The following is a 16,955-nucleotide window of genomic DNA, read 5'->3' on the forward strand; positions in this document are numbered from 1 at the left end:
GTTGCGTTTATCTAGGAAATTTTTGGCTAGAATCAGGTTTCTCAAACGTCTTTCAGGCAAATTTAGAAGTAGATAAACGCAAAGCCTTTTTCAAACGTCTTTAGATATGGGCATATCAAAAGACGCAAAAAGGTGCGTTTTGTATGTGACATACAGCCAGAATCACGTTTCTGAGAGGTCGATAAACGCAAAGCTGTTTTGAACGTCACATACAAATAGGACCACACAGGTGTTGTGTACAAGCATGTGTGTGAATTTGACCTCCGAGAAACTGTCTGCTTCCCGGGTCAAAACAGCTGGGCAGACACAAGGCCTTTATTTTGAATCGTGAAGAGTAGATAAACGCGACATCCCGCAAATCACGATCGTATAGTGGGGTATGATAGTGGGGTTCGATAGTGGGGTACGATATGTACATATCTAGTGGCAAGCCTAGATAAACGCGCTCTAAGACAATTCTCTACAAGCTTTAAAATAACCATTTTTCATTTTGATGACGTCATCATAGTGAAAATCTCGATTAAAGGCCTCATGTCAAAAGGCCTTCATAATTTGCCTTATCCCTATAGAAGGTGAATTTCGTTTATGTCATGAAACTACATGATATTGTTTTTTAAGAATTTTTAAGCAGTATCTCGCTTATTTTTGCTCTATTTTGTCTCAAATTTAAGTTGACCAGCCCACCTATACTTGTTCCAAACAAGTATTATATGTCTAGTTTATTAGGTGGGCTGTATCTAATACAGACCACCTTATAATTTTGTTAAAATTGCCTTTATTATTATTTATTTATTATTTATTTTTCTTATTTCGACCCACTTTTTTGTGGACAAGATAATTTGAAAATGGCTCAATCAAATATCTTAAAATTTGGCACACATATGTATAGGCATATGAACAAAACACAGCAAATTTTTTAACCTTGACCTTGACTGATGACGTCATCTAGGCACCATTTTGTGAAAATCAACATATGATCATATCTTCATAACGGAAAGTTTTTTCTTATTCATATTTTCCATGATCAAGGTCAATATCAGTTCAGTCAATTTCATGTCAAAAAACGCGCGCGTGCGCGTACGTCCGCGCGTCAATGCGCGCGCAAAATTTTAAAATGCTCAAAATCGTCTCAAAATCATTTTGCATACGTTTTAGGCCATTCTAAGCATTTTATAAAAAATCGCGCACACGCGCATGCACGCGCGTTTTCGCGCGTAAAACTATTACACAACATAAAATCGCATTTTTTTTCTTTCATGATATTTCTTATATTCTTTTGAACAATTTGATACCACGTTTATCTCTTTATGACCATTAATAACAAGATGAGCGTCCATTCAAGATAAATGTCCGTGCGCGCGAGCTCTTTTAATACATAGCATATATGGGCAAAAACAGGCATATACAAAATCCATTATAGCTCTGTAGAATGCAACTGGAAACCAATATTTTTTTTCATATTTTGATAGAGTATGAGTCGGAGATATGATTTCATGTCTCATTTAGCCATTACAAATATTATGACGTCATCATAATGGCCTTGGAACTCAAAATACGAATTTGCATATTATGACGTCAGCATATTTATGGAAAATTGATTGTATCTCTGTAAATATTGATTGATTTTCTCTCAAATTTTGATATGTTGTAGCTAAGACAATCTTCTACAAGCTCAATAGACACCAATTTTAATTTTGATGACGTCATCATAGTGAAAATTTTGATTAAAGGCCTCATGTCAGAAATTTCATAATTCGGGTGTTATGCCTATAGAAGGTGAAGTCATGAATCTACATGATATTGTTTTTTAAGAATTTTTAAGCAGTATCTCGCTTATTTTTGCTCTATTTTGTCTCAAATTTTAGTTGACCAGCCCACCTATACTTGTTCCAAACAAGTATTACATGTCTAGTTCTTTATTTTTCTTATTTCTAACCACTTTTTTGTGGACAAGATAACTTAAAAATGGCTGGATCAAATGCCTTGAAATTTGGCACACATATGTATAGGCATATGTACAAAGCACAGAAATTTTTTCAACTTTGACCTTGACTGATGACGTCATCTAGGCGCCATTTTGTAAAATTTTACGAAAATCAACTCATGATCATATCTTTATAACCAAAAAGTATTTCTCATTCATATTTATCATGATCAAGGTCAATATCCGTCCGGTCAATGGCAGGTCAAATAACGCGCGCATGCGTCCGCGTGTCAATGCGCGCGTGAAATTTTGAAATGCTCAAAATCGTCTCAAAATCATTTTACATACGTTTTAGGCCATTCTAAGCATTTTATAAAAAATCGCGCACATGCGCATGCGTGCGCGTTTTCGCGCGTTAAACTATTGCACTACATAGAATCGCCATTTTTTTTTCTTTCATAATATTCCACATATTTTTACAAACAAATTGATACCATGTTTGTCTCTTTATGACTATTAATGACGGAATGATCGACCGTTAAACATAAATTTCCGTGCGCGCGAGCTCTTGTAGTACATAGAGTATATGTGCAAAAACATGCCTATGCAAAATCCATTGTAGCTCTTTAGGATGCAAGGTGACCCCAATTTTTATTCCATATTTTGATTGAGTATGAATTAGAGATATGATTTCATGTCTCATTTGACCCTCAATTAACTCATGACGTCATCATAATGGCCTCCGAACTCAAAATTTCAATTTGCATATTATGACGTCAGCATATTTTTGGAAAATTGGTTGTATCTTTGTAAAAATTGATCGATTTTCTTCAAAATTTTGATATGTTCTAGCTGAGACAATTTTCTACAAATCCAGTTGACCACAATTTTTCATTTCGACAAAGGCATCATGGCGTATTTTTGCGATTTAAGGAGGCATATCAATTTTTCACATTTTGCGTGTATTCTCAATGGGACATGAATTTTTCTCAAAACTTTCTACATTCTACATTCCCGTCTTTCGCGAGCAATATCTACGTCGTTTTAGCTTCATTTACGCTGAACTTTGAGTATGTTGTAGCTGAGAGAAAAAGCTATCTCAAATGTACCCTTCATTTTGTCTCAATTTTTTGTTGGATCAGCCCACCTATTCTTGTTCCAAACAAGTATTACAAATCTAGTTTTTGTTGTGTTATTTGGTGTGTTTCACATCAAATCTATCAGTAAAATATGGTCTTTACGGTATGCATTTGCGCAGCGTTACGACATCAATAGGTTTTTAATAGGTGAAAGGAAGGCCGGTTGAAAAATACTAATTTTGATGGTAAAATACTAATTTTGGAGGTGCTGAGTACTAATTTGTACTTTCAAAGGTTGGCAGCTCTCCAATATCACCATCGTTATCATCTTCATCATCATCATCATCCTCATCTGCATCACCATCATCGGAATTTGTATTTTCAATTACCTATCCGTTTCTGCTTAATAAATGTGTTAATATATTTCCAGAGTTTTGTCTGGGGCTGTCGTATTATCAAGCAATATGCTTACAACGACAGCCCTTCTTCCACATATAATTTTATAATGTGTCATAATGTTTGATAATCCATGAATGCAGAAGAAATCAAATCAAAATCAAATCAAAATTCATGTATATTGCATACTTTAACTTCTGGCCAATCAGCGTAGTTGGCCTTTTATTGTCAACGATAACATCATCCCTGGACTACATTTGGCGGCAGATGGCGTGCATCTTAACAACCATGGAATACGCGTAATGGCGCGAAACCTCATCACTCGTCTCCGAGATCAGTCAAGCGTCACTAGAAGTAGCCCGCCGTCTGACCCACTGCCCAATCAGCGCCCGCGATCTCCGAATACAATGAGGACCGATCCATTCTCGAATCGGCAAGACTCCGAAAGCTCCTCGCACGCCATGGCTGCTGAGAATGATAACTCAGCTTTTCGGAGACGCCAACATCGCAAATTCCGCAAAAAGCCGAAGGGGAGAGTTTTCCCCCGAGACTGGCTCGACTGTCTCCAGACGGCCCGCACGCTCCTGAATCGTCAAGCTCAGCAATAGATGATAGCGATAATTTAAGTCTTCACGCGGAGGATCTTAATGTAAACGCTACAAATGTAATAAACATCAATGAGAAACAAACGCAAATTGAAAAAACTACAGCTTCCAAGGATGAAAGTGAACTAAATGAAGGACACAATGTGACAAATACACAAGGATATTATGAACTTGTTGATGGCATGATTCCGGAACTCTGTTCAACCGGTTTAAAGATATGTCATATAAATATAAACTCTCTCCCACACAAAATGGATGAACTGAAAATTCTTCTAGGTAACGATCCATTTGACATTGTTGCAATTTCAGAAACACATTGTGATTCCACAATTACGGATTTAGATATATCATTAGATAATTTTTGTGTAACTCGAAAAGATCGATCAAGACACGGAGGAGGCATAGCGCTCTATGTAAAAAATAATATAAGTTACGAAGTTATTAGTCAACTTGATAATGAACTAGAAGTAATTTTTGTCAAAGTTAAACAAAAACAAACACATCCTTTGTATCTGGGAGTTGTCTATAGACCTCCGAATTCACCAAATGAGTTTTTTGATAAGCTATCTGAAATAATTCACTCGATCAGTGAGAATGCAGGAGAAATCATAATTATTGGTGATTTTAATTGTGATTTATTACCAGAAATCTGCACTCCATTTTCCCGAGCCCTTTTGTCATTAATGGATACTAATCTATTACATCAACTCATTAGTGTACCCACCCGTGTTACGCCCCACACAAAGTCATTGATCGATCACGTATTTTCATCCATCCCAGAGGAACACCAACACACGGGAGTGGTGAAGACTCATATAAGTGATCATTATCTAATATTCACTGTTTTTGGATATGCAAGGGCCAAGCAAAAGAATGATGATAATATTATTGAGTATCGATGCTTTAGACATTTTTCTAATGATAATTTTGTCACCATGTTACAGAACTTGCCTTTCAACGAGAATTTAAATGATAAGGATCCAAATCATGCTTGGCAATGTTGGGTTGACTTGCTCATAAGTGCCGTCAACAAGCACGCACCAGTAAAGAGTAAACGTATTAGATCCAAGTTGTGCCCGTGGATTACTGGCGATTTAATAGAGGCCATGAATAGGCGTGATTGGCTTTACACAATGGCAACTAAGCCTAGCAATCCCGATAGCTCTGAATTTTGGTCAGAATACAAGTCATTAAGAAACGAAATTACGTGTATGATCAGAAATGCCAAAAATGATTATATAAATGCTCTACTCCATGAGAACGGCGGAACTCCTAACGCCATGTGGAAAACTTTGAAACTCATATCATCATCTAAAAAAGAGAGTAACCTTAAACTGGAAGTAGATGGTGAAGAAGTAATTGATGCCGAGAAGATAGCCAATCACTTTAACAATTACTTTGTGGACGCAGTTGATACTATGTTTAATCCTCTTAACTTTGAAAATGATGTTAACAACTCCACCATTGATAGAGCTAGTGAACCATCTGTACACAGCGATACTGTTGATACCGTTCCTCCAGTCAATTCGTTTGATCTCCCAGTTATAACAGATGAATTTGTTATGAAGGAAATCGAACGTATCCCAATTAAAAAAGCCACCGGCCCAGACGATGTTTCAATAAAATTACTAAAATTTGCATGCAATTCTCAAAATGTAATACAAAGCCTTACTTATATACTTAATTCATCTTTGGATCAGGGAATTTTTTTTGATGAATGGAAGATCGCACGAGTCCAACCTATTTATAAAGCTGGAAGTAAACTCAGCGTTGAAAATTATAGACCAGTTTCGTTATTGTCCATACCATCCAAAATACTGGAAAAAGCTGTGAACACGGAATTTCAAGAATATTTAAAAGTAAATAAGATATTAACAGAAAGGCAGTTTGGCTTCCGCCCCAACCATTCATGCGAAACTGCCCTGCTTTGTATGGTAGATTTATGGGCCCAAAACGTGGACAAAGGCAACTTAAACGGTGTTGCGTATATTGATATGAGGAAGGCATTCGATGCAGTGAATCACTCAACTCTATTAATGAAGTTAAAAAACGTTGGTTGCACGGATAGAGCCATAAAATGGTTTCGGTCCTATCTAGGAGGCAGGAGCCAGTTTGTGTCTATTAAAGGTAAAAAGTCATCAACGAGAACAATTAATTACGGTGTACCCCAAGGTTCTGTCTTAGCGCCATTGTTATTTTCAATATTTATTAATGACTTGCCCACTAGTATTCATAGTGCGGACATGTTTTTATTTGCAGATGACGCGACCATGTCGGTACAAGGCAAAACATTATCTGAGATCCAAACGAAACTAAATCTTGCTTTAGATGAAGTGTATTCGTGGACGCAAAAAAATAAACTTCTATTGAATACTACTAAAACAAAGGTAATGGTTATTGGGTCGAAGCAAAAGTTACAGACGCTAAACGAAAATAATTTAAATGTGCGTATAAAGACAACACCGATTGAATGTGTGACACAGTACAAATGCCTCGGTGTTATAGTAGACAGCAATCTCTTATTTTCGAAGCATGTCGAAAAAGTAGCTTTACAAATGAAACAGAAATTAGGTATTCTAAGAAGACTCAAAGGCACGTTCAATAAACATTATCTGAGTATGATATACTGGGGCTATATTCTACCTCATGCTATGTACTGCTGCACTGTGTGGACAAATAGATCCCTGCATAATTATGAAACTATAAATAAATTACATAAACGAGCAGCATATATTATATCTGGATGTTCGTGGTCAACTCCTTCACACGAGGTTTTATTACAACTTAATTGGTCAACACTTGAGGCATTGTATTCAAGAGCAATGGGGATTATGGCATTTAAATGTGTTCACCATCTTGCACCTGCCTTATTGGCAAACAAATTTATTTTACATGATGATGTAGCACAACGCATGACACGTAATTCCCATGAACTTAAGCTGGAATCCAATAGGTGCAATACAGAATTCTTTAAGCGCTCCTTTGTAAACTCTGCAATAACACTCTGGAATAATCTACCCATAGAAACCAGGTTCTCCCCCAATCTGAACGTATTCAAAAGCAATTTATCACACTGAGTCTGGAACGCTCTTGTTCATTGCCGTGCAATATGAATGCTGCAATCTCCTTTAACATTTTATTTTAATTAGCACACGCCAATAATGAATCTTGCTTACTTATTTTATCAATATGCTAAACAACATTATCATTGATGTTTTTTTTTTTTTTTTTTTTTTTTTTTTTTTTTTTTTTTTTTTTTTTTTTTTTTTTTTTTTTTTTTTTTTTTTTTAAACCTCAATCAAGGAATCTTTGAAATTGTATTTCATGTACTTAAGCAATACCATGTTATGAATTGATTATGATACTAACATATGCATGTTATTATATTTATGTGCATAATATGTCAACTATTTGTTTTTATAATTAATAGTTTAAAGTATTAAATGGGAAAGTATTAATAGTATATATGGTATAACGTAATGGTGACGGCAAACTTTTTTAACATTGAAATATATTGCAATAATTTGTTTTGATATTTATACCATACTTTGTTTTAACTTTAACCTAATACTATGTGTTATTGCGTACAAATGTCAACTACATGTATATATATATATATTTCAATTGTGGGTTTTTGTTGTTGTTTGTTTACAATAGTTTTAATTATAAACTGGGAAAGTATTTAATTGTATACATTTTATAATTACTCAATGGTGACGGTAAACTTTTTTTAACATTGAAATATTCGCAACAATTTTATAAATATCTATAGCATACCTTATCTTAATTTGAACTTCGTATACTATGAAATGTACTATATCGCCTTTTTATTGCATGTCCGAATTATCTCTCATATTATAATGTGCATTTATTGTTGTTTTGATTGACATTATTATTGAACCATGTATGTTGTAAAGGGCCCTGATGAAAACCAGCTCATGCTGATCGGGCTACCCTTTTTAAAGATGTGAAATAAATAAATAAATAAATAAATAACTGTATATAACATTTAGGAAATGTAAAAAATGTGTCTAAATAATCGATGAAGCGATAGTTCCTTCTATGTTTTATAATGTGTTATAATATTTGAGGAAATTTAGTATTTTTGACGGTTTATTATTTCGTTTTTAAAAATAAAAATGTATATACATATTTATTTGCTAACTTATGATTTACTGTCAGAAAAATACTTATTTTACTTTATATTGTTATCGAAAAACTGTAAACTTCCAAGAATGCAGAAGAAAGTCAAATAAAAATCACATCAAAATTCATGTATATTACATACTTTAAGTCAAGAATGTATTATATAGCATTTAGGTAATGTAAAAAATGTGTCTAAATAATCAATGAAGCGATAGTTCCTTCTATGTTTATTTAATTCTCCAAACACAAATACAGCTCTATTTACTAAAATCAATTATCAACCATGGTTCATGTAGAAGTGTTTTTGGTTCAGTGGATAAGTCTCTGGACAGTGATCCATGAGTTATGGTGTTGGAATCACTGCCATACGTAGCTTTTATATTGTTTGGCCAGACATTAATCTACATCTGCCATGCTCAATATAGATAGATAGATTCTTTAATTGATCCATATTCAAAACATAGAAAATTGGCCTCCCCTGGCAGCACATTAACAAAATAAATTGATAAACACTTAGGAATATACGTCATATAAATGCACATAAATTCATATGAAAGTCTTGACATTAAAAAAAAAATCATAAATATACATGTATTACTTAATAATAGGTAAAACCTAAGAAAGGAGTTGACATTTAAAGATAGAGAAGAGAGAAAGGGTTGGAAAAGAGACTAGATTGAAGAGCGGCATATTAGAGAGAGAGAAGAGAAGGGAGATAGAGGGAGACAGAGGGGGAGAGAGATAGGAATGACAGGTGGACATGTTGGAGGAGGGAAAGGAGAGGATAGAAATAGAGGGAAGGGCAAAGAAAAGAAAAAGGAAGGGGGACAAGTTGTAAATGGCACATGTACATAAAATGTTTAGTGTGTATCTGAAAAGTAACAGACCAGTCTCGCAACGTGTCCATGTCAGATGCACAGGTCCCTGCGAAGCGCCCGGACACGACTGACCCCACCCACCTGCCAGGAACAGTCTTATCCGAACAGGCAGGATGCGAATTGCACACGATAGCCGATATCAGGCTGGCAATACTTTAGAGCTTTCACAGCAACCTAGCAACATCCAATGCACGCAACCCACAGCCCACCCACTGATACACAACCATTCCTGACAGGTGAATGGAGCCACCCGCATCCAGGCACCCCCACAAAGACCCGCGCACCCAACCCGAACACATCACGGAACTGGTCCATTATGTGGCACATTTTTTTAAAAAGGCTTTATTATCCTGATTATGTGTAACAGAGCAAAGGTAAAATTTAGAAGGAGTTTAATTGGCAGGTGTTAGAATTAAAAGGAAATTATATAACTAGCTGGCAAGAGACCGTCAAAGGGTCGATTCGTCAACAATAGGGTCATGTTTATCGTCTAACATTAGCATTAAACATGTATGAATGACATTCGGTACAAAGGATTGTCTATAATGGCAGCGGTTGCTTTTGGGTACGCGTTAGCCTATCCTATATGCGTCGGGCTTTACAAGTATACTAATCGCGTTATGGAGACAGACATTGGTGCTGGCGTCAGCCGAGCGCCGATCATCACTGGTGCGTGCAAATTTTTTATATTTTTATGCCTCCGCCACCGAAGGTGGTGCCGGAGGCATCATGTTTTCGGGTTGTCCGTCCGTACGTCCGTACGTCCGTCCCGTTTGACCGTTATCACAATATCTCAAGAACCATTTAAGATTTAAACTTAAGACTCGGGAATAGTATTTATCACCATAGGAAGACGATCTGATTAGATTTTGGAGTACGTAGGTCAAAGGTCACAGGTCACAGAGGTCAACTTATGAAATTCCTTGTATTGAGTTTGTTAGCGCGATATCTCAAGAACCATTTGAGATTTAAACTTCAAACTTAAGGATAGTATGTATCACCATAGGAAGACGATCTGATTAGATTTTGGAGCACGTATGTCAAAGGTCAAGGGTCACAGAGGTCAACTTATGAAATTCCATACACTGAGATTGTTATCATGATATCTCAAGAACCACTGGAGATTTAAACTTCAAATTTAGTGATAGTGTGTATCACTATAGGAAAACAATCTGATTACATTTTGGAGCACGTAGGTCAAAGGTCAAGGGTCATAGAGGTCAACTTATGAAATTCCATACATTGAGATTGTTATCATGATATCTCAAGAACCACTGGAGATGTAAAAACTTCAAACTTAAGGATAGTATGTATCACCATAGGAAGACGATCTGATTAGATTTTGGAGCACGTAGGTCAAAGGTCAAGGGTCACAGAGGTCAACTTATGAAATTCCATACATTGAGATTGTTATCATAATATCTCAAGAACCACTGGAGATTTAAACTTCAAACTTAATGATAGTGTGTATCACCATAGGAAGACAATCTGATTAGATTTTGGAGCACGTAGGTCAAAGGTCAAGGGTCACAGAGGTCAACTTATGAAATTCCATACATTGAGATCGTTATCGCGATATCTCAAGAACCACTGGAGAATTTTCACTTCAAACTTAATGATAGTATGTATCACCATATCATAATATCTCAAGAACCACTGGAGATTTAAACTTCAAACTTAATGATAGTGTGTATCACCATAGGAAGACAATCTGATTAGATTTTGGAGCACGTAGATCAAAGGTCAAGGGTCACAGAGGTCAACTTATGAAATTCCTTGTATTGAGTTTGTTAGCGCGATATCTCAAGAACCACTGGAGATTTAAACTTCAAACTTAATGATAGTATGTATCACCATAGGAAGACGATCTGATTAGATTTTGGAGCACGTAGGTCAAAGGTCAAGGGTCACAGAGGTCAACTTATGAAATTCCATACATTGAGATTGTTATCATGATATCTCAAGAACCACTGGAGATGTAAAAACTTCAAACTTAAGGATAGTATGTATCACCATAGGAAGACGATCTGATTAGATTTTGGAGCACGTAGGTCAAAGGTCAAGGGTCACAGAGGTCAACTTATGAAATTCCATACATTGAGATCGTTATCGCGATATCTCAAGAACCACTGGAGAATTTTCACTTCAAACTTAATGATAGTATGTATCACCATATCATAATATCTCAAGAACCACTGGAGATTTAAACTTCAAACTTAATGATAGTGTTTATCACCATAGGAAGACAATCTGATTAGATTTTGGAGCACGTAGATCAAAGGTCAAGGGTCACAGAGGTCAACTTATGAAATTCCATACATTGAGATTGTTATCATGATATCTCAAGAACCACTGGAGATTTAAACTCCAAACTTGATGATAGTACATGTATGTATCACTATAGGAAGACAATCTGATTAGATTTTGGAGCACGTAGGTCAAAGGTCAAGGGTCACAGAGGTCAACTTATGAAATTCCATACATTGAGATCGTTATCGCGATATCTCAAGAACCACTGGAGAATTTTCACTTCAAACTTAATGATAGTATGTATCACCATAGGAAGACGATCTGTTTAGATTTTGGAGCACGTAGGTCAAGGGTCACAGAGGTCAACTTGTGAAATTCCATGTCTTCAGCTCGTTATCGCGATATCTCAAGAACCATTTGAGATTTTAAACTTCAAACTTAAGGATAGTATAAATATCACCATAGGAAAACGATCAGATTAGATTTTGGAGTACATGTATGTCAAAGGTCATAGAGGTCAACTTGAAAAATTCAGACTACATGTATAGGACTTGTCATGATATGTCAAGAACCAGTTGAAATATGTTCCGTTACTTAACCCGTACTTAACTGGGCTATTTTGAGCACCTCCCTGACTGGGGGGGGGGGGGGGGGAGGGGCCGATTGCCTCGAAATTTGGCACGCGTCTTGAGAAATTGCGCAAAGGAAGAGACCTCACTATTATTTTGCTGAAAATTGCTTATTTTATCAATTATGCTAATTTATGCAATTGCATAAAGGAAGAGACCTCACTATAATTTTGCTGAAAATTACTTATTTTATCAATTATGCTAATTTATGCAAATCAAATTCATGAATAATGATTTTTATTAACAATTACATAAATAAAGCTTTTACAGAGTTGATTTTGTGGCAAAAAGTTTCTAAAAACCCTATCGGGCATTATCACATAAAAAAATTGTCCATGTCTATTTCAATTCTTATGTATTTCATTGTTTTATGAACTTCTTTTGTATTCTATTGTTATTAATTCTTAATCTTATGTATTGTATTGTTTTAGGACTTCTGATACTTGAGGTTGTTACGTATCAATATTTTGCTTGAATAAATGATAACTAAACTCTAAAGAGTAAAATTATGCTGATTTATAGACCAAACTAGAAACTTCACTTTGCCATTCATTTTGTACACAAAATGACAAATTTCTCAATTTTCGGCTTGACCTTAGGTCACAATAGGTCAAGTAACTCTCTAGTTTAAATTGCTCTATGGCGGAGGCATCATTTTCGACTGCGCGCAGTCAAAATTCCATCTAGTTTTATGTACATCATTTCGTTCATAGAAAATCTACGAACCCCCTGTCAAGCTCTTTCATGAATATTTATGTAGCATGGACCAAAATAGGCCAATGAGCGATGAGGAACCTGGAGATAATATTTGATTGGTTGAATCAAAGTGATTGATCACCAAATAAGGCTAGTCTTATGAATCATGCATTAGAATATGCTTGTCACACATACGATACACATATATATGAATAATGATGAGTTCACCAGTGATGATAAGCGCTCGGGCTGACGCCTGCTCTGATGTCAGTCTCCATAAAGCGATCAGTATATTTGCCATAAAGCCCGACGCATATCGGAAAGGCTAGGTACGTGTAGGCGAATACCTGAGCGGTAATATCCAAAGAAATGATGTAATGGACGTGATGAGTCATTCATTATTGTATGAACTTTAAATAAAATACGTTTTTCATACAGAGTACTGATAGGGGAGATCTGAATAAATCTAACTTTCTCTGATTTTCTCTGATTTTGTTTTGAGAGATTACCAAAGGTGCACAAGAAATTGAATGTCAGGATACTCTGTATATTAAAGAAATTGGTAGAACAGAACTAGGATCCTATTATCGACATAAAACTCCTTGAGATTCTTTGGAAAGTATAACCTTTGACTCGCCTTGCCTGCTACAATTTGGGTGTTCCTAATCCAGTTAAGTTTATTATCAGCAGTTGTTCCCAAGTACTTATATTCAGAAACTCGCTCAATGCTTTGATCATGGATAACCAACAGGTCATGAGGCTGAGAGGAAGGACGAAAATCAAATACCATTGATGGTGCCGATCACACCAGTTTACGATTTGATCAACTTCTCTAAAATATGGGCTGATATCGGAAACCAGTTATAAGAGTATCATCTGCGTACTTGATTATTGAACAATTATCATTAGTGATAGTATTGTCACTAACATAGAGTGAGAAGAGAATTGGTGAAATTACACAGCCTTGAGGAGCACCCAGATTAAGACAATTGTTGTTAGAGTTCAGATTATTGCACTTATCCCTCTGTGGTCTGTCTATAAGGGAATTATGGATAATCCTAAGAAGACAGGGCGTGACATTCATATAAAGTAGCTTATCTTTCAGTATATGAGATACAATGGTATTAAACGCACTTGAGAAATTTATGAACACAGACCTAACATAAGACCTAGGAGTATCCAAATGCTGATACAGACCCTGTAGAAAAACAAGTACTGCGTCTTCTACACCTCTATTCTGATATGCAAGCTGAGTCTTGTAAAAAAATAATAACCTGGTTTCTCAGACAATAACCATTTCATACGAATGCATGTAAGAGCTACTACAATATAGGTGTAGTAACGGGATACCTTTAGGATATATTCCTAGAATGCATCATTATGTAGTATGTAGAGATGAAGTGCACTATGGCTGTAATTGTCAGCCCGGTTATAAGACACATGGTTCGTCAATCATTATCCTGTGCTAACTATTCTGCATTAACCAAATTCTTAATTTAAACCATTCCCCAAGAAGTATATATCAGTAAACCTAAGCTGAAACCTTTTTGCAGCCATTATTTTAATCCTATATAATTGACTAAATAAAGACCAGAGTATTTGTCCCCTAAATGTAGCCGTACACATACACATACATGTACACCTGAGCACAAAGATATATTTTGTGGTCATTCATTAAATACATGTACTCTGGGAATGTACTTCTATAAATCACTATTTGTATACATGTAGGCCCGAACTGTCCTGCTTGTAGATGTTTGGTGTCCTTCATCGGCATCTTCTCACCACCTAGCAGATGCTTTATGTTCCATGCCAAACCTGACTGAGCTGAAAATAAGAGGAAAGAATTTCCAGGAGGAGTTCTATTCTACACTGAATGCAAAGGCGTCAACCTTACAAGTATGTATGTGTGTTTGCACTCTATATCCATGCCATGATGAATTCATGTACCCATGTAGTAGTGGAGATGAGTTGAAAGAGTTATGATATTTTAGCACAGTCGATATTTTGTCAATGTCTGTACATTTTTAGATGAACAATATCCTATGTTAGCAGCCAAAGGACCATTAATATAAACAGGGTCTACCATGAGTAGTGTCTGAAACAGATTTTTATATGGCTTGAGTTGAGAATATGATGTTATGCAAAATAACTTCACTTATGTTTGCCTTGGATAACATATTTTGGTTTTTGACTGAGACTAACTAGAGGTGTTCAAGTAATTATTTTGGAAGGAAAGGAAGTGTTCTGTTGCTACTATGCAGTAATACAATCTCAAAATTAACAAATCACTGAAGTAATCCAAAGACTATTAGATACAAATAATTTTGACTGTAATTTTATATTTTTAAGTTCAAAGCACTTCATGAGGTTGAATTATGTCATCATGGGTCTGAAACCAGTATCAAAGTATACCTCAGATTCAATTAGCACTAAACAAGAATAGAGATCTAGTCATAGTGTACTTATTTTAAGCCCAGCTACACTTACACACTTTACTACATACATGTATAATGCATACTTTTAGTCAGGAATGTATTTATATAGCATCAAAGTAATGTAAAAAATGTGTCTAAATAATCGACGAAGCAATACAGTGCGTCCCAAAAAAAACTATACACTTTTGAAATGGCTGCCGAATAAAAAAATATATGATTCTGGGGGAAAAGTTTTATATGAATGGAAAGCTCATAAACTCAACTTTCATATGACACCAAAAAGTCTGAAAATAATTCATGCTTGGTTGAGCACTGCTCACTTTTGTAAAGGGTATGAAAATTAGGTTGCGCAGGAATTAGCCTTCCAATTTGTGAGAGGTAAATCCTTTGGTGCTTACAAAATCGAGGGTGATATGATACATTCATGATTTGCTGAGTGAATTACATGGTTTATAAAACCAAACTTTTATGCATGAGTGAACAGGAATTTCATTTTTTATTGTAGCATTGTAACTTTCCCTGGTAGACTCAGTGGATAGGTGTGTTCATGGGAGTCAAGATGGGGTGATGGTACATGTTGTAATTTCCATCTTACAAACTGTTATTTTTTACATCTGTGACTTTGAATAAAAACCTTCACCCCACATTTCAGTTATTGTAAGATAAGTTGAACATCTCATTGATTTAATTAATAACCAGATGGGGATTATGTAAATTGATTATTCAAATACGGTTTGTTGAAAAGAGGAATATCACATATGTTGGCTACTTATTCTTCAGGTTACCAATTAACCATTTACATAAACTCAAGTGATAAAATGACTGGTTGGTTGGTTGATAGATTGAGTGATTGACTAAGTTATTGATTAATTATTATTGAACGATTAAATTGATTGAAATACTGAATGGTGATTGAATGCTTGATTGATTAATTGATTGACTGATTGGCTGATACCGTACATTGTTGATTAAGTGATTGATAGCTGAATGTAATGGATTGTCAAGTTATGCACAAGCACACCCAGGCAGAGAGAGAGAGAGAGAGAGAAAGAGAGGGGAAGGGGCATACATATCCTCTTGACCCTTATCCAATCTACCAAACAAAGTCCTACCCTACATTTCACCTTCCCTGCACCATGTACCATCACCCCGTCCTGACTCCCATGAACACTTAACTGAGTCTACCATGGAAAGTTACATTGCTATACGGTAATAACAAATGCAATTCCTGTTCACTCATCCATAAACCACAAATTTCACTCAACAAACCCAAACTCATCAAAATTTATCATAAATTAGTCATATCATCCTCAATTCCGTAAGCTCCAAAGAATTTACCTCTCACAAATTGGAAAGCTAATTCCTGCGCAACCTAATTTGCATACCCTTTACAAAAGTGAGCAGTACTCAACCAAGCATGAATTATTTTCGGACTTTTTGGTGTCATATGAAAGTTGAGTTTATGAGCTTTCCACACATATAAAACTTTTCCCCCAGAAAATTATATTTTTTTATTCGGCAGCCATTTCAAAAGTGTATAGTTTTTTTCGGGACGCACTGTAGTTCCATCTATGTTAATTTAATTCTCCAAACACAAATAAATCTCTATTGACTAAAATCAATCATATGAGTACTATACATTCTAACATAAAGGACATCAACCATGGTTCATGTAGAGGTGTTTTGGTCCAACGCATAAGTCTCTGGACAGTGAACCATGAGGTATGGGGTTTGAATCCCTGCCTTTTGTAGCATTAATGTTGTTTGGCCAGACATTAATCTACATTTTCCATACTCAATATAGGTGTAGTAAGTGGCTAACTTTAGGATTTATTTCTAGAATGCATCACTATGTAGTATTTAGAGATGAAATGTACTATGGCTGTAATTGTACTTGTACGAATCACTGTTTGT

This window comes from Strongylocentrotus purpuratus, unplaced genomic scaffold, assembly GCF_000002235.5.
Source record: "Strongylocentrotus purpuratus isolate Spur 01 unplaced genomic scaffold, Spur_5.0 spur5_scaffold_1, whole genome shotgun sequence".
In the NCBI taxonomy this organism is placed as follows: domain Eukaryota; kingdom Metazoa; phylum Echinodermata; class Echinoidea; order Camarodonta; family Strongylocentrotidae; genus Strongylocentrotus; species Strongylocentrotus purpuratus.